We start from the raw sequence: 18573 nt of genomic DNA on the forward strand, positions 1-18573 counted from the left end.
GTGGGCTTTTTAAAGACATTATCACCCTCTCACTTTTAATCACACTTTATCACTGGGAATCAAAAAATAAGTCTAACAGAGCCGCCATGAAGTTACTTACTTTACAGCTTCGGCTGTCATTTCAGTCTGCAAACCAAAAGGCGGCCTGCTATGGCTTTCTGAAACCACTAATCGGGTATTTCGAGAAATGAAAAATAACATCGAGGCACAAATGTAGAGACATATTGTATCGGTAATATGTGATGAACGGAAGCTTGACGGATACAGCGGCGGTAACCAAGGAGGGCTGAACTTGTACATGAAGGTCTAAAGGTCAGACGGAGGGTTGCAGAAAGCTGGAGTACATGAATATAAGGTCTGAGCGACTGTTGCATGATTGCCCGCATTTAGTTCCCAGATGGCGTGTACCACGTGGATGGTGCAGAGGCTACAATGATGTAAACCACAGTGTGATACAAGTCTGCATCTCCAGCCTCTACGTTTCCTTTGAAGCCTCCCCAGGTGGCTGTGGGTGCTGGGGGTTGATAATGAATCAAGCTGAGCCATAATGAATGTCCTTATTCAAGTCTGCTTTGATGAAATTCCACCTGACTGATATAAAATCACAGAACAAAGCAGCCGGAGCTTTCTTGCAACTGTTACGAAAGATACGGTGGCTGGCATCGGGATGAGGAGCGACTTTAGGGATTCAGTCGGGATGTTTTACACTTGTGAAGCCGCTCCTTGCATCCTTTTTCCTTTGTATACATCCACTATAAATGCACAAATGTTTAAGGTCAACACTGGATTGTTTGTTGTCTCGCCCGTAAAGCTCTGCGTTCATCTGTATATCTATATGCATGATAGCTTTTGTGGCTGACGCAATGACAATGTCTCCACTACAGTCGATTCAAATGTTTCAGCCAAAGAATCCAAATCAGCTATCTGTACTTGCGGCAACAGCTTGGGCCTAATGTCAGCATCTTCACATGTTCATTTTTGCACAGGTATTGAATTGACCAGCGGTGCTTCACCGTGTCTCAGTGAAGCATGCTAAGTTACCCAAGCTACGTAGCTCCAATAGCTATGCTGCACAACCAGATTTTTCTCCAGAGCGCTTATTATAAATTAGCTGTGAGGTTAATTATCATCTAAGTTACAGTTTTCGGAGGCAGGTGATTACATAAACAAAACAGGATTACACCCACCAGATCATAAAACCATCTGCTGTAGACCAGCTGAACCTCAACGGACCTTCTAATGTTTACCTGGTCTATTGTTGTCAGATAAATCATAACTACCATAATTACCGGACTATAAGCTGCTACTTTTTCCCCACATGCTTTGACCTCTGCGGCTTAAACAACAATACGGCTAATTTATGGATCTTTTTTGGCTTCATGACGCAAAAACATTTAGCCACATCGTCACATCGGACCGATGAATTGACCGTGAAATTCTGAGGCTGTTCATTTCCGACACTGAAGAAGACAACTTTAAAGGTTTTAGTGCGCAGGACTTTATTTTTTGTCATCATAACTGTTACGTTGCTGTGACAAAGCAATTTCCCTTATGGGGATCGATAAATTTTATCTTATCATGGGAGGAAGATGTTTCCTTGTGTTATTTATTGATCTTTTACATCATCTGTGCTACAAGCACTATTTGGAAAAAAGTATTTCCAGAATGTATTTGTGGATGCTACCAGTATGTATTTAATTAAAAGTATAACAAGTGTTTCTGTGTAAGTATCTCATGTACTAAGTGGACACCTGCGGCTTATAGACAAGTGTGGCCTTTTTATGTACACATATACCGTAATTTCCGTACTACTGAGCGCACCTCAATATAAGCCGCACCGGCTAGCCGATCGCTATCTTGGGCTTCCTTCTCGCTATAAACCGTCAAAGTCGTCTTCGTCGGAGTCGCGGTTGAACAGTCTCAGAATTTCCCCGTCATTTCATCGGTCTGCTGTGACGAGGATAAATGTTTTAGCGGCGTGACGTTGGTTAACCCCCCTCCAAAAAAACCCCATAAATTAGCCACATTGTTGTTTAAGCCGTAGTGTTCAAAGCGTGTGAAAAAAGTGGCGTCTTCCCAGAATTTGATTATTTTTAGCCGCTGCAGCTTATATTCAGATGCGTTCAATAGTCTGGAAATTATAATACAACCCCCATGACATCTGTGAAAACTAACAAACAAATCTAACTATCAATCAGGTGCAACAATGTGACGCTTGTTTGTCCCCTTGACCTTGGACTTCTTTTCAAGGAAGCACAAGATGCCATGGCAGAAATAATATTCTATTCTAGATAAAAAAAACAATACAAAATTGAAAAATTTAAAGGCTGATTCTGTCATTTTTTTTACCACTGCATCGTGTGGTCTTAGAGAAACCTCTAGGAAAGGTGACCCTAAATGCAGGAAAAAGTAGTAGATAATGGATGGATTGTTTGGATCAAGTAATCCATCAGCAACTTAAATTAGAAAAAAAAAAAAAAGACTCATAAGGACAGCAGCAATAATGGTGATGAGACTAAGAACAATTTGCTATTATAGAAGGCTATCAGAAATCCACGGTTTTAAAGCAAACAATTTTGTAGGTTGCTCAATTCACCTGAGTTCTAGCAACCATCTTTTGTTTACGACAATGGTTGTGCCGGGGCCCGTCTTCGCGAGCCAGCGGGTTACGGAATAAATGTGTGGAGGGTCCGGACAGCTCTGCGCGGGGAAATGAAATTTCAGTCGGCGGATCGGTCTGGATGCCAGGTTTTTGGTGAGCAGCACGATTTGGTGCTGCAGGAGAGACGATTTACACACTTTGGGAAAATCTGGAGCCCATTTAGAAGCCTTTGATATTCGGGACAGGTAAGTAAAACCGCCAGCTGAAACAAAAGATGCAAGTAATTATAGAAAAGAGCTCTCACAGACAAAGCATGCAGCACACTGTGCAGAGGAGCGGCCTCGGTTGTGAGGCGTGTTTGCGATAACTTACTTTTAACCTGACATCTAACACACCGGTAAAAGTTTTAAGCCGCTGTGACAATCATGCGCATCTGAGGATTACATTTAAAGAGTTTAACTACAAGAAAAGTCAATTGGGTCAGAATTGAGTTGCGCATTAGGGATGAAATGAGTCAGGTCCTAGACTGAAGCTTTTGGGAGGTGTCAGACTACTTGACAAGATATTCCAGCAACACTGACTGGAGCGGCTTTAATTCCGATTCATATTTCTCTCCCGTGAAGCTGTTTAATGCAAGATCGGGTTTTTTTTTAACCGGATGACTGTAAATTCATTGCGCCGTTTCAGATAATTTAAACTCAAATGAGTGCTAAAACCACAGTTCAGCAGGCGTGGGAGGGTGCAGACACAGCAATAGGCTTTCAACGACAGTCCTTTCCAAACAGGTGTCGCTTTAATGGCGATTAAACCGGAATTAGGCTCCCACTGGTTGCTGTACGTGTTTACTCGTCTTTCGTGCCGTGGGTTTGTCTCGCTCTCACATGCGTAAACACCTGCAACACGCCGAATACGATGGAAGGTTACGTTAGATCTGGCCGGGCTTCTGCCGATGAGCGACTGGAACTCTATTTTGGTATAGTGGCCGTCAGGGTGAAAGTGAAGCCGGTGAGCAAAGGTTTAATTTAGCCGTATGGCTGCGAACGTGCCTGTCGAGAGGTAGTCAGTACATGCTCTTACTGTGCATTCACACATCACTCTTGCTGTCCGCCCACCGAGCGCCGTTAATAAAGCGCAAGTGAAGAGAATTTTAAATCCTGCGCTATGCAACTCTCGGCTCCGTACGCCTGCACATCACACTTTTATCCGGGCTCCATCGGCGTGCTACATTTTTATCACGGTCCAAATAATAAGATGATCCTGTGATTTCGCCGCATCAGCGAGAGACTTCAAAAGGAGCTGTTGTAACGTTTTCTGGTAAATTGATTTTTTTGAACTTAAAAGGAACGTTGACACTCAATGAAAATGCTCGACTCTGACCATTTCTACAGTTGTACCTCACAGACACACACATCTACTGACACACATCCAGACACAAACACACTGACAGAAAAATAGTGCAACTTCCTCAGCCTGGAGGGTCATTGACAGAGCTGCAAGGGGCAGTGCAGGGTTGGGCAGCAGCATAGGCAGATGTAACACTCAGTAGCTCGGGGCCAACGCCGGGTATTCAAGCTTCACTGGGTCTCTTCAGCAGCGCTCTCTGATGCCCCAGACACACACACACACACACACACACACACACACACACACACAGAGCATCGCAAAACCCGTCAGGCCTTTACAACCCTTTCGGACAACGGAAAGATCTGGGAAAGAAGTAGATCAGACCCATCGCGTGCAGATATACGCAAGTTGGAATTGAGAAAAAGGATCAGGAAAGGGACGATTCCAAGCAGGGATCTGGCCGACAGAATTATACCAAGATTGGTTACCTGGATAAAATGCTTGGAAAAATATTGATATTCATTCAGGTTAAGATATCATACTTCTGTAAAGAGTCCTTCATGCCTAATTTACTGATTCAGGAAATTCAGCAGCAATGTGTATAAAACACAGCGGGATATAGTTCAGTCCAGTCAGTGTTTTCTTCGCCACCAGCCATCTGAGATTCCCCTGGACTTATAGTTCCGAGGGGGATTAGCTTAGCTTTAAGAATTACAAATGGCTGTTGGACCAACAACGGTTGTTGATTTAGATTTACACGGTCCAGCGGTGACGTCACCACCTCTGCACACAGCAGATACACTGATGCCATTACAAAGGCCGGATGCAATATCTGTATCGATGTGTTACTCTGGATAAGGTCAAGAAAAAAAAAAAAGAAAAAAAAAAGATATGTGGAATCGAGCGCTGATACATTTTAGTAGTATTGTAAGTTATTTGGTAGCGGAGTAAGCGCAAGCCACGGGCACTATTAGTCCCATTGCAAATAAACACCATACCTCAATTATTTTTGCTGGCGGGCCATATTTCTTATTTCATTTTTTATCATGTAAATTTAAGAAAATTAAAATTGCAATTTTAAACATTTAAATTTTTTGGCATTTTATTTCAACTTTAAAATCATTAATGGTCATATAAATGTACCAAAATTATTTCATATGTAATCATCCCTACAAAATTAAACAAAATGAAAAAAATAAGGAGTTTTTGAATTCAATTTGAATTGAAAAAAGTAATTGAAATATTCAAAGAAAAGAGTTTGGCGACAAATTTACAGAATCCTCTCGACCCACTCCAGTGCTTAACTGAAGGAGCCATCTGAATTTAACTAAAATCAGTATCTTACAAATATGGATGCCATACTATTCCATTCCAGAGTGAATTCCAAATAAATCAATGGATAAATAAACCAAAACACATTGCTCTTGAATGGCCAAACAGTCCCGATAGGACCATGTATTGTTTGACAAACAGGATAACTGAGGTAAAATTGACTTTTAGCTGTTCAAGCACCAGACTAGACTAATATAGCGAGCCTAAGGATGCCTCCACCCTTACGATTTCAAATTCGGTTCGTACAAGGTCAAGTGACGCACGCGGCGGACAACAACGCTCCAGAATGCCGCGGGGCAAAACGACTCTCAACTTATTTAAATGTCACTCGACAAGCCTTGGATGCAGAGGTAGGCCGGCAAAAGATATGTTAAAAGCTGCCGAAGCGAAGCACATTGTAAGCACGAGTATCTGCAAAGTGTGGTTTTAATGCAGACTCCATTAACATTAAGGTATTTTAGATAAATGTCACTCACGAGACAAATTATTGTAAACTGTGATGTTTTTCAAGAAAAATATCTCCTTAATAAAGTGCCATGTTTTGATTGTAGTTCTTGAGGTTTGGGAACACTCCATTTTTTCCACACATTTTGGCCGGTTGACTGCAAAAAGTCTCCAAATGAATTGACAGTATTTCTATTTAGTCTTTGAGAGACATGTCGTCACATCTTCGTGGCTTATTGCCGTCAACTCTGTCATTTTCTCTGTTTCATGCATCCCCTTTTCTCTCAAGCTCAGGCACGCTCGTTTTGCTAGTGACATGCCGAGTCATGCAGAAAACTCAAGGGAAGCTTTTTATTTTTTCTGAAATAAGGGGGGAAAAAAAAAAAAGAAAAAAGCAAAAGGCAATAACCTTGGACAAAAGTGCTGACATCTTAAGATGACTATGGCATTCAGAGTGCCCGCTAAGTTACAGCGGAATTAAATCAAATGGACACTCTGGGGACGGACAGGTTATCGCCTCCTGTATAATTTACGACAGTAAGATCATACTTTTGTTTGATGGTTCATTTTTCATCCAAGGTCCAGGAACGCGACCGGAGATCGGACCATCGCTATACGTATCGCCTTATAATGTTTCTGTGAAACGCTTTACAAACCGTGAGCCTTGCAAACGACCCACCGAGGAAAAGGGACCGAGAAAGTTACGATGACAATTCGGGCCCGATGAAGGCGACGTATGTTTTTTATTGCGATAATGCAAAATACTTAATGTAAATGAATGGCATCTGGTGCTTTGCTTATAGTGATCTGTTGCACCTGTTTCGTTTTAGGGAAGTCAACCATGTAAAAGTAGGTTATATTGCTATTTATTTCCTGTTGGATTTTATTGGTACAAGCTATGGCTCAGCGAGTATGGAGGGGGGAAAAAAAAAATCCATTCCATCCAGAAGCCCCCTAGGTAGGTATGGATCACATATCGTTTAATCCATGTATGTTTGTCATATGGGTCGTTCAATGTGATGCACAACGTGATAAAGCAATTCCATTTTCACACTTTACATGAAACAACACAACTGTCATAAACAGCTGGGGCATCCTTCAAATTAATGTTAAATTTCATTTTTTATTAAATACCATATATTTTTTAAAATATATGGTATTTCTGGCTGACTGAGATGGCCAATCAGTAAACTGACAGTTAGGTTAAATATCTAAACTATGACGAGCTTCCCAAATATTTGCATGAAATAGCAAGAAATTATTTGGGAAAATTAGCTCAAAAACAGATTCAAAATAGGCAACATTTAAAACATCTTAACATCAGTAGAAGTAGAGGCGTGTGTTTTCAAGGAAATACTCATCAGTCATTCATTAATTTTCTACGGCTCAGTCGGGGGGCTGAGCGCGTCAGCTGTGATCGGGCGGGAGGCGGGTTTCCCCCCAGACCAGGTCACCAGTCCATCACAACCATTCACTCTGTCATTAACACCTCATTTAGAGACATATAATCATTCGCTGCCCTCATTCGCACGCCTGGACAATTGAGGGTCTCCAATAAACCTCCTGTAAGGGCACCCTGACGGAATCCAACCGGGGACTTTTTTTGCGGTGAAACAAAAGCGCAAACGGTGACACGAATAAGGCCACGCAAGAACCAAAGCCGGAGAGAAAAATCTAAGAATGGACCGAAAAAACAGACGATTGTGAGCCGACTCTTTGCTATTCTGTGCACTTTAGATCTGCCTACCGTTCCCTTTCTTTTTCATCCTTCAGCCTTACCCTACAATTCAACTCTGTTTGACCCAATACTTCGCTCATCTGTATTTTCCCTCCATCCTCGCCTGGTGTCAAAGCAACCCCAACCCGAATCCTGCAGCTTATCTCCAACCCCCTCTCCTCTCCCCAGGTCACCTGTCTTGCTACAACCGTCTCCATGTCACCGCTTGTATTGTTTCTTTTCTCGTCTTTCCTGCCTCCGCCCCCCACCCCAATCGACCTCCCCCTCTTTCCATCTCATCTGTTATTTTTCCCTTTGTCTATCATCTTAATTCTGGTGCTTTTTTCCGCAAGTTCCCTCACTCTGCTGCTCTGTGATTAGTGGCATCGAGCGGCACAAGTCTGTCAGACACTCAATTAAAAATGTCCAGTGTCTTTGGAAACGCTTCCATAAATAGACGGATGAATCAGAAACATGAATTTAAGATTAATTCTTTTTTTTTATTTCTACCCTTGGATGTGAAATAATAATTCACCGCAAAGACCAAGATGGAGCTCGCATTAAGTACAACTGCTTCTTAACATACCCGAGTGCAACACCTCCACCCACTTCACTCCTCCACCAGTCTGCCTTCCCATTGTGTTCTTAATACCTCCAAAATCAGAGCTGGGATACATATCGATATATTAGTGTGTATATATAAATTAACTGTCATATCGCTGTCTGTTTTGGTTTTAATATCTGAAATTATTGAAAAATCCCCCTGGTAACATCCTGACCCGGATAATTATGTATAAAATCTTGCAAATTATCCACCCCTCCAAGCGTATCTACTTCATTATTTAAAAAAGTAATAATAAAAAGTAGTGGTAAAATGTCTTACAAATAAACATGTTGGCAGGAAATTAAAGTTGAGGAAAATAATTAACACGAAATTACCTGACAAAAATAAGCAGCAAAAAAATAGTGGGAAATAGCCATAAATAAACGCTGAAAGAAGATACTTTAAACAAAAATTCATCATGAATTTCAAATGAATTATTTGAAATTGAAACAATTGAGAATTTGATTATTCACACTTTAATTTGGGGGGAAATATGTGAGATTTAAGATTCCAAATATCAATGTTTCATAATTAAAATGAAACTGAATTTTTACCAGCATTTAAATAAGAGTGGTCTTAAAGTACTGGGGATGAGCTCGCGAAATGAATTCGGTTTCTGGGCTGATCAATATTACAAGCAATTATCAGCTTGAGCCTTCATATATCATAATATACAGTATATATTCACATTTGAGGGCTTTTAAAATGTAACGCATAATGTTAGAAATACCCAAAGTCAGTACAGTCGCATGTTACATCGAGGTTTAAAAGCCAACTCGGAGGTTGAGGAGGTGGATGACATAATATCAGTGTGCAAAGCAGACAACTACTGGATTACTTCCTCCCGTCTGTGACTCTCTTACGTAATTTGCGTCAGAAAAGACGGCCTCCTTCGTGCGGACGAACGATCGGATCTGTAGGGACCGAAATAGTTTGTCGTGTGTTCATTATCGTTTTTTTTCATCGCGTATCAAGAAACATCGGCGTGTGTTTGCGCAAGGTTGAGAGCGAGGAGGAAAAATTTGAAGCGAACGTGCTTGTTGGATTGTGATAACTTCAAAGGTTATTATTATTATTCTTATTATTATTATTACTGCAGGCAGAAAGCCCTGCTCCGGCATCTCCCAAGCTTTGATCATTATGTAAAGCTGTTGTGCTCGGTGCTACTGATGAATACGTTGCCAAGTGGATAACCAGGGAGTGTGCGGGCAAGAGTTGACTCAGGTTCTCCTGATTCAAAAAATAACACGCGTGCGATCAATCTGTGAAGGACGTGGAGGGGTGGGAAAAAAAAAAAAAAAAAAAAAGAAGTTGGATCTGACCTTCACATCATTTGGAAGGGAGAGGGTCGGGTCGGAGAGATTGGCTGCCGGGTGCGAGGAGATTTCATTTGCGATTGACCGCCAAGGGGCTTTACTTTGACCTACAAGGTACATATAAAGATCATGCCGCAGCCATTATCATGTGATTCCGGGACAAAGCGTGGAGCCGTCGCTCGTGGAGGTTTGGCATTTGGGGAAACACACAACGATGTGGAGTCATGCGCGGCGGTGTGCGGAGTGACGTTTGTTGGTAAACAGTATGTGGGCCTTTTGTCCTATTTTGAAGTCTTTACGAATCTCAAGCGAGAAGTAGTAACCGGAGGCTCAACGGTCCTCAGCTAACCTCTCGCAGGAAATTGGTGTTGTCCAAAACCGGTGTTTTTGCGCTGGCGGGGAATAAACGCACACTTTCAAACTTTATGTCACACATATTAATCGAACAGAAACACGAGTAGCGGGAGCTAATGATACTATTGGCCGCTACGACCCTTTGACACAGATACGTCTGTTCAGCGTATCGGCTTGCCGATATGTGAATAGGCTCTTTGTTTTTCTTTCTTTTTTTTTACCTTTATTTATCATCGCTCACGGCTTGTTTATCGATCACTCTGTAGTCTATTCTATAAATAACACTTTTGGTTATTTATTGTTTTGTAGCTGTCACATGTTCTCATCGTGGATTCATCCATATCATAGTATATGACTTGATTATTCATCGGCTTGTTCTAAATGTAAAACCGATATCATAAACGTCTCTGATAATTGCAATCAAACGTGGCATCGGCATCAGAGAGAACGCAAGTCCTCGCGCCGATCAAATACCACGTAATTTATTATTCCTAAAACAGAACGCTGCAGCTCCCCACTTAGCCCTTTCGTGTCTGACTAATGTTACATACGAGAAATCAATTCTGTTTCAACTGCGCAGGAAAGCATGCCCCGCTGCCGTTAGCGACGACAGTTTTAGAGCAGCGGCAACAGCGACCTTAACCAAGATCCTCCAGGACACAACTCCAGACGGGCAGATCGGGGAAAACGACGGCAATGTCACAATATTTACCACCAATAAACGGCTATGTGTGCGGTGAATGAGGCTGTTACTTTACGCTGTGAATGAAGCGAAACAAAATTCAGTGACCCGATCCTCTGTCTGTATTTTTTTTTTCATGTTTTACAAAGGGCAACCTGGACAAGGTCATGCAGCACAGGAAAAAAAAAAAAATCATTATCATTTATAGGGGGAAAATATCAGCGCGTGTTTTATTGGAGGGACTGAAAAACATGCAGAAACTAATAAATTCAAGTCAATTTTGGCTTTAATTGTTAGGATACGATAAATTGGTGATAAATATTCTTAAAATCACTAAATGATTGTTGTTTTTCTCTGAGGGCCGCAACAAAAAAAGGAAAAAAATCTTTTATATCTAGGGGACATGATTAGATGTCAGGGAGCACATTTTACCTTTCACAAATAAACCAATATCGGTCATATTATTCACCATTGTGCACCTTTGACTGACTTGCACCATGTTTGGAAAGCATGTTTCTATCCGGTGGCACCGTTAACTGCCAAGGTCCGGGTCCAAATATAGCCCCGATGACAGCTCTGCATGTTTTCCTGCAAGGTGTTTATATCTCCCATTAACTGAACGTTGCTCTTGGGTCGATTGCGAGCTCGGGAAGGGGGAACCCCGGCGCAGGAGGCCCAGCCACCACTTTTAATTTTCGTCTACACATTCCTAATCCGAAAGCCACGTTGAACTTGAAAACAAGCCATCTGTTCCTCACCCTTACCTGGCCTACATTACAGCGGGCTCACTAAGACCCGAGCACGGCCGGTGCAAAAGAAATGTCAACATGGCTGTCGCGATAAAAAGGATAAATTTAAAAAAGGTACAAGCCGGGGGGTGAACGCTGACAAACAGACATAAAACAAGAGCCTGTTAAAGCTATGCGGGTCAATACAGACATGATGCTAGATCATCCACTGTGGATGCAACGCAGATTCTGCCACCCACCATCCACAGTGAGTCCCTTGCAATGACAGCATTGAATGGAGGGGTGTGAAACACACACAGTCCCCACAATCTGTATTTGCAACATGCAAAGGTGTGATGCCCACCCGGTTCAATACCAAGGACAGCGGCCGACGCACGAAGCGCCTGACAGCCATGACAACACATGCTCTGCAAAAAAAAAAAAAAAAATGACAGATGTATTCTCTGCACGGATGCACCGCGAAGCAACCCTGCAAATAAAAAAAAAAAACGTCCGGAATGACAAAGCTGTTTCACAGCCCCTCGGACGAAGAGGCTGAGACGCCAAACTACCACCTTTTTGGGAAGCATTTCGCCTTTAAAGAGCGGTAGATCCCCCCCTCCTTCCAACCCAACCCCCTGCTTCCCTCTTGCAAGGAGCAGCAGCAGCAGCAACCAAATGTCAGCAAAAAACATAAATGGAAAAAAAAACGCATCGTCAAAACGCATTCGTCGACTGACAGCCTCGACGCTTACCTGCGTGTTTCGGGGTCGACGAGCTCACATGTCCCGGCGTTTATTTTTATTTTTTTTTTCGCCTGTTTCCGCGCTGTTTGCTTCATCCGCGGTGGGCACCGTTACGTGCCTGCCAGCGCCATGTTATCATCGGTGAGTGGAGGAGTGCGCGGTCCTTGCGCGCTACATCCGGGCTGTTGCAGGGGAAGAGCGAATGAGCGCGGCGGAGAGGGCGGAGAGCCGCCGGACGCGCAGATCCACAGCACCTGAGTGGCGGCACACTGCCATAGAAGGGGGAAAAAAAAAAAAGAAATAAATACAAATGTTTTAAAGGAAACTCATTTTCACCCATATATGTATGTATGCACTGCTCAAAAATACAAAGGGAACACTAAAATAACACATCCTAGATGTGGGTGGATGAAATATTCTTGGTAATATTTTGTTCTTTACATCTTTACAGTAAAGTCACAACAAAATGATCAGTGGAAAATAAAATGTATGAAACTATAGAGGTTTGGATTTGGAGTTACACTCAAAATGAAAGTGCAGATCCATTTTCAATTTAATGTCCTTAAAACAAGTCAGAATGAATCAGTGCTGCTTTCTAAGTGGACGCTTTGATTTCAAACAAGTGTGATTGACTTGGAGGTACATTGTGTTGTTTCAGTGTTCCCTTTACTTTTTTGAGCAGTACATATCTTCTGCTCAAAAAAAAAAAATTTTAAAAAAATATATGTGTGTATGTGTGTTTGTATCAGCGCCTTCTTAAAATACTAGCTTAAGTCATTTTTTATTCGCTCAGAAAACAGCCATATGTTGGATCAGGGGTAGATGGTAGATGTAGGTGAAAAAAACCTTTTTTTTGTCAAAATTGACAAAAAGGAAAGTGAATATATATATACATACACGATAACATAATATACATATGAATGCAATTTTTTGTCGTCTTTAATTGTTGTTTTTCCAGTCCAGAGTGATTTATGGCAAAGATTGTGACGCTATTTCAACCTTAGCACACATTATGGTGCAGGATGTATTCGTAATGATGCCATAGATATTGTTTTAAAATGTAAAATCTGTAATTCGACAGTACAGTGACCGACGGTTTCAGAATCTACATGCATCATCATGCTACAATTAGCATGATATGCTTGCCAATGATGGCACGTAAAATGCTAACATGTCGCAGGTTTTAATCGGGGCAATCGTTGGTGTTCTGGCTGAAAGTCACTCAGACATTATTGTTACCGTTCAAGCGGTGGTGCGAACAGTTTCTGGGATTCGAAAGGGGGGAAGCTAAACTGTGCACAGTTTTTAACAGCCAGCAGAGGGCTACTTCACATGCTTTGAAGATAAGCTAGCTAATGTTAGCTGCTAATTAATTGCAATTCCATGCAATAAAGCCTCTGCATGGGTGTGTCGTTGCAAAGGAGCCGAAACTCTGGGTTTACCAGTTGATCTATGTTCCTCCCTCGCGAGCTGTGGTAGGCGACCGAAAGGACGAGATCACGGATGCAAGCGTCCGAAACCAGATTCCTCCGCAGGGTTTCCGGCCTCTCCTTTGACATCGGGGGAGACGGCTCCGCATCCAGCGGAGCCAGAAGTAGTTGCCTTGGGCTATCGGACAACTCCCTGGGCACATCCAGAAGCCCCCTGGGAAGACCCGGGACACACTGGAGGGACTATGTCTCTTGGCCGGCCTGGGATTTGGGGGATTCCCCCAGTAGAGCTGCACAATGGGGCCGGGGATAGAAATATCTGGGCCGCCGCTCCTGCAACCCCCAGCCCTGGATAGGCGGCAGAAGATGGATGGAGGATATAAAAATACAATAAACTTGCATTTTTCTCAAAGGGAAAGACCTTTCCAGACATTTAACAGTTCGAAAAGGACGAACCGCCGTCGCCTCGCTCCGGCTGCAGCCTCGTCCAGACAGGTCAAGCCCAAACTTCTGAACTATGGCGAGTGTTTCCCGTGGAGTTGGAGGCGACCCAAGGCAGTGACGTCATGTGGCTCCTCTCTGTCACACGGAAGAGCTGCTGAGCTAAAGGGAATGTCAGATGTTTTGCGGTTACTTAACCATAAACCACATTACATGGTGCAGTAGAAAATGCCACGGGCCCACCGAAGTCATTAGGGATTCATGGACTTCGCAATTCAATTTGACAAATAGCCGCTTAGATATTTTTGCAAAAAACGCACAGAAGCGCCACACAAAAAGAGTCAATTTCAAAATCGTGAGGATTAGCTTTTCAGTAACAGTCATTAAAAACTCCTCGAAGAAACGTCACAAAAATTTTGTTGTCTTTCATCATCGAAGTGAGGAATGACATTAAAAAGGCAAAAACAAACATTTCGATGCTACAAAAGTAAATCACTCGTGCATCGTTGTGCATCTCCCATTGCAGCCACGTGCGATTTGTAACACAGGGTTCTTCCTGAGACCGAAAGGTAAACGGATACGTGACGACACAAGTCCTGCAGAACAATCAGACAGCAGCTTCCTCGTGTTCCTCACCCTTGCCGAACGTCACCGCCGGCTTGCAAAGATACATCACCGGGTAAATGTGTACAAAATAGTGAAACATGAGCATTTTCCGGGAAAAATAAATATATTAAATAATATGAAATGGGATAATAAATGAATGTTAAATTCAAACAGCCATAGGATAACATTACTTCATTTTCTTATTTTGTCATTACATTTTCAAAAGTTGCTATTACATCCAAAACACTTGGAAATGTGACGCTATATTAGTCATTGCAAAATTATTGTTGCATTTTTGTTCATTTTCTCACAGCTTAATCTTTTTAAGTAGTTCTTCGACTAAAAATCTCGAAATAAATGTTACCTGAAAGCTTTGCGATTTTAATCTTTGCGAAGCTGCTTTTGAATTAATGATCCCTGTGAAGTACATCCTTTCAACCTCATCACTCCTCGTGATCTCCAAACTAACCTGAAACTGTTTCATGGAAATTGATGACATTTTTGAGTGATAATGTAAAGCAATAAAAGGTTGATTGGGAAAATACACACTTCGCACAAGGACACACACTCGCACCTGGGTCTTCCGTCCAAGCAAAATACCACCGTTTGATATTTTCCATGCTCAGATGATTTGCCCTTTCGGGACGATACCATCCCAACCTGCGCCGTCTCTCACCGCCCGTAAATCCCTCTGGGAAATGTGAGCCTAGATTCTAAGAAGTGGGAAGACCCTTTAAGTCGAAACAATTCTGAGCTGTGCTGCACTTACTGTGGGTTTTATGTTCAGCCGCATCTATCCCTTTCATTTCACCACATTAGAGGGGTTGACTTTTTTTTTTTTTTTTTGTGAGTGGACACTCAAATGTAGTGCAAGCAGGTGCACTGTTAGGCTTTTTACCTCTAGGTGAAATGAAGCAGGCCGATATGCACATAAAAGCTCTGAAGTGACGCTCGAGAGAAAATGTATCCCGATAAGCATCACATGGTCACCTTCTTTAAAGCTGGCTGTAAAATGTTAGAGATATGCAATAGCTTGATGTGGCATCAGTTAAGATATTTAGGCGCAAAAGTAATCGCTGGCCAATTGCAGCTGACCCACATAGGCGAGGAGTGCGAATCCAAATTAAGGATCATGTAGCTCTGAGTGAGAACACAAACAGGAGCATCAAATGGACCTTAAAGCAGTTGGCTTTTTTACTTTCACATAAATTATTTAGCTCAATCTGAAAATCGGCTTTGAATATAAAAAAAAAAAAGGTTCTGAATGTCACAAAAACATGGGTCAATGAAAAAAAATTAAATGTTTTTAATTAAAAAAAATAAAATTATAAAAAAAAAAAAAAAAAAAGGAAAAAAAAAATCAGGAAAATAACAAGAAATCTCAAAATATAATTGAACACTCATTCATTTATTCATCCAACGTTATTCAACACACTCAGAGTCACCTGGAGCCTATACCTGCTGTCATCGGCCGAGTGGCGAGGGTTCCCAGTCGATCACAAGGACACATATAGAGACAATAACCACTCATTATGGCGGCTGGGAAATCCGGGGTCTCCAATGAATGCACGTTTTTGGACTGCGGGGAGAAACCGGAGAACCCGGAAGAATCCTACGCAGACACTGGGGAGAACATGCGGACTTCACAAAGTGACTTGAACCAGGGACAATGCGCCATCATTCCTGACTGAAGTGAGAATGTTAGGGGAAAGAAATACAAATGCTTGTGAGAATTACTTGAGCGTCAAATCGCTGATGCTACGACTGTCAACTTCTGATGAAGACCATCTTCAGAAACCGCTTCTCACCTCAGGTAGGGAGGACAACCTGCCATATGACTTCTTTGACACCCCCATCTAGTGGCAGAAGGGGGGAGCACAGAGGTTACTAGAGTGCACTTTGGTGTGACAGCTGGTTATTATCTGATTAAATAATATCATTATGTAATATTCGATCTCATTGAGGGCCGGCAGGACATTTATTTTAAACATACACATGCATACATACATTTAAACATTTACCAATATAAAGACATTTCAGTGCCTGCAAAATTGTAGTGCTGTACCCATGGCAACTGCAGCAAATATATATATATCTTTTTTTTTTTTTAATCATTTCCTTCGCTCTTACTCCTACTTACACTCTATCAGTAGCAGTATCTTTCTTTGTTATTTAAAAGGCACAACAGCCCCTTTTCCCCACATCCAAACAAGTTAGGAGGGACAACATTTCACCTCGAGTTGTATTTTTCACTCTTCGGTTTACCTTATAGTTGTTTTGGCCTTCTAGGTATTTTACCTTCAGCGCTGAAGAGGAGGGAATGGAGCTAAGGAGGTTACAGCTTATGAGTGTTGAAACAAGGCCTAAAGCTTATCAGAGGCTAATGCCATCGCCGTCACATTGGAAAACCCTGCGCCTGCCAGAACGCTCTCTTCTGCCTAACAGCAGCATGCCTCACAGTTGCCTCCTTTTTTTCTCCCCCCCACAGCTCCCTCATTGGCTGAAATTACAAAATGAGATCTTCTAGAAGTGACATCACCGCTCCTGCTCCCATAGACAGCATATGTCATGACCACATGGTAATCATCTACTCAAATGAAGTACTCTGAAATCCTCTCTTATTCAAATTGAGCTATCTTTGTAGCTCACTCATTCAGTTTTGTTTTTTTTCTATGCCTCACTAACAGGTTGGGGTTGAGTGCAGGAAACCAAACGCTGTTGGTTTCAGCACATGACAGAACAACCAGGAGACAAAACCAAATGTTCGGGAGTGTTCACCGGGGAGAAATCGCATTTGACAATATGCAGCCCAAGCAAAACAAACCCCCCCAGAGAACAAACGGGAAGCTTCGTGTCCCAATGCAGCTCACTTCACTTGAAACGCTGCTTTGTTCATTTGCCTCTCTGTAAATGTTTAAAGTTTCCTACCCTTATTACTAAAATTTGCAAAACCAAGAGTGTTTGATTCTCTGACGATGGGATTCTTGAGTATTTTAAGTTATAATGGAGAAATTGACTTGGGAGGTTGAAAGGTGTTTGTATGAGTGGACAATAATTGCAAATGTATGTAAGTGTGCAGAGATAAGCTGCCATAACACTGACTACATATATTTCAGTATTTTGAAACCTTTCGCCATTACGTTTGTTTGTTTGTTTGTTTGTTTGTTTTTTCCTGTAATTTGCATCGCATTAAATCTATTTGTTTTGTATTTAAATTACATGTCATTATTTTGTTTCCTGATATTGTTTGTTTTGTTTTTGACCCTTCGACAAGGTAAAAAAAAAACCCTATCTGTGTTTCCCTAGACCAGCGGCCCTCCGAACAATATTTTGTGTCCCCCTGCCTGAAATCAAATCTTTGTGTTAGTGCAGCCCGTGTGTTTTTTCTCACATGCATCTGGGGGTTTTATACATTGAGTTTAAAAAATAAAAAAAAAAACAGGCAAGGCAAAAATGAAAAAGTAACTTTGCAATGTATTTTTTCCTCTAAATTGGAAAACATAATGACTTTGTGATGAAAAAACTTTTCTTTTCTTATTTCTATAAAAAAAAACCCAAACAATGGCAAAAAAAAAGGCAAAATCAAAAAGATTGATTTAATAACCAGAATAGCCTTGTAAACATTATACTTCCTCTTATACATGCTACCAATTAATTTTCTAATAAACTCTAGTGGCAAATTTTCCCAGTGACAAGATTTTCTCTTTCAACTCTTCAATATTTTCAGAGAGTAATTTCATCAATTCTTTTTTAATATTCATTTTTAATATTGATTCATCATGTATTTTTTTAGAGGAACAGTTCATTACATATAAAGATTTTTATAATATATCTCTTTACCTCCTTTACACTAAAACAACAGAAAAACTTGGACTTAGTGTTACTTCTAGGTGATTATTTTACTGGTCCGGCCCCATTGACATCAAATTAGGCCGTATGTGGCCCCCGGACCAAAATGAATTGACACCCCTGACCTAGACCTTTTCAGGAGGTTGTAAAATGTGACCGGTTGCCTTCTATGGGGATACAAACATCTCCTGCGCTCTCAAGTAGATGGTGCAGGAACTGCTTTTCCCCAGGGGAGACCTTTTCAGTCCAACACGTTGCTTGTTTTAGCCGCTGGGAGGCAGCAGTGGGAGCTAAAGGCTAGTTGGCTGATAATTACCTCTGCAGAAGGGGTGATGTTTGCTGTGCCTCTGTCAACAGGATCTGCTCGGCCTATTTTCA

The 18573-nt window shown here is 41.7% G+C and overlaps 1 protein-coding gene and 1 long non-coding RNA gene across 3 annotated transcripts in view; both read right to left on the reverse strand.

Annotated features, from left to right (window-relative positions):
- pak5 (p21 protein (Cdc42/Rac)-activated kinase 5) overlaps positions 1-12027 on the reverse strand; it is an 85419-nt gene extending 73392 nt beyond the window's left edge. Inside the window, exon 1 of one of the 2 annotated variants that reach the window (XM_086166997.1) lies at positions 11879-12027. The gene's annotated coding sequence lies outside the window, so the exon portion shown is untranslated. The remainder of the gene's footprint in view (positions 1-11878) is intronic. The other variant, XM_086166998.1, reaches the window with a different exon arrangement.
- A 1312-nt stretch (positions 12028-13339) lies between these two features.
- Positions 13340-18573, reverse strand: LOC147222574 (uncharacterized). Its single transcript, XR_015107686.1, has 5 exons — positions 18512-18573; positions 16155-16202; positions 15805-16033; positions 13756-13902; positions 13340-13647 (listed from the first exon to the last, which is right to left on the reverse strand). It is a non-coding gene; the product is annotated as an uncharacterized LOC147222574 (long non-coding RNA).

Source organism: Fistularia commersonii, chromosome 20 (genome assembly GCF_037954325.1).
Source record: "Fistularia commersonii isolate RoL2024-O1a breed Wild chromosome 20, RoL_Fcom_v1.0, whole genome shotgun sequence".
NCBI classification, from domain to species: Eukaryota; Metazoa; Chordata; class Actinopteri; order Syngnathiformes; family Fistulariidae; genus Fistularia; species Fistularia commersonii.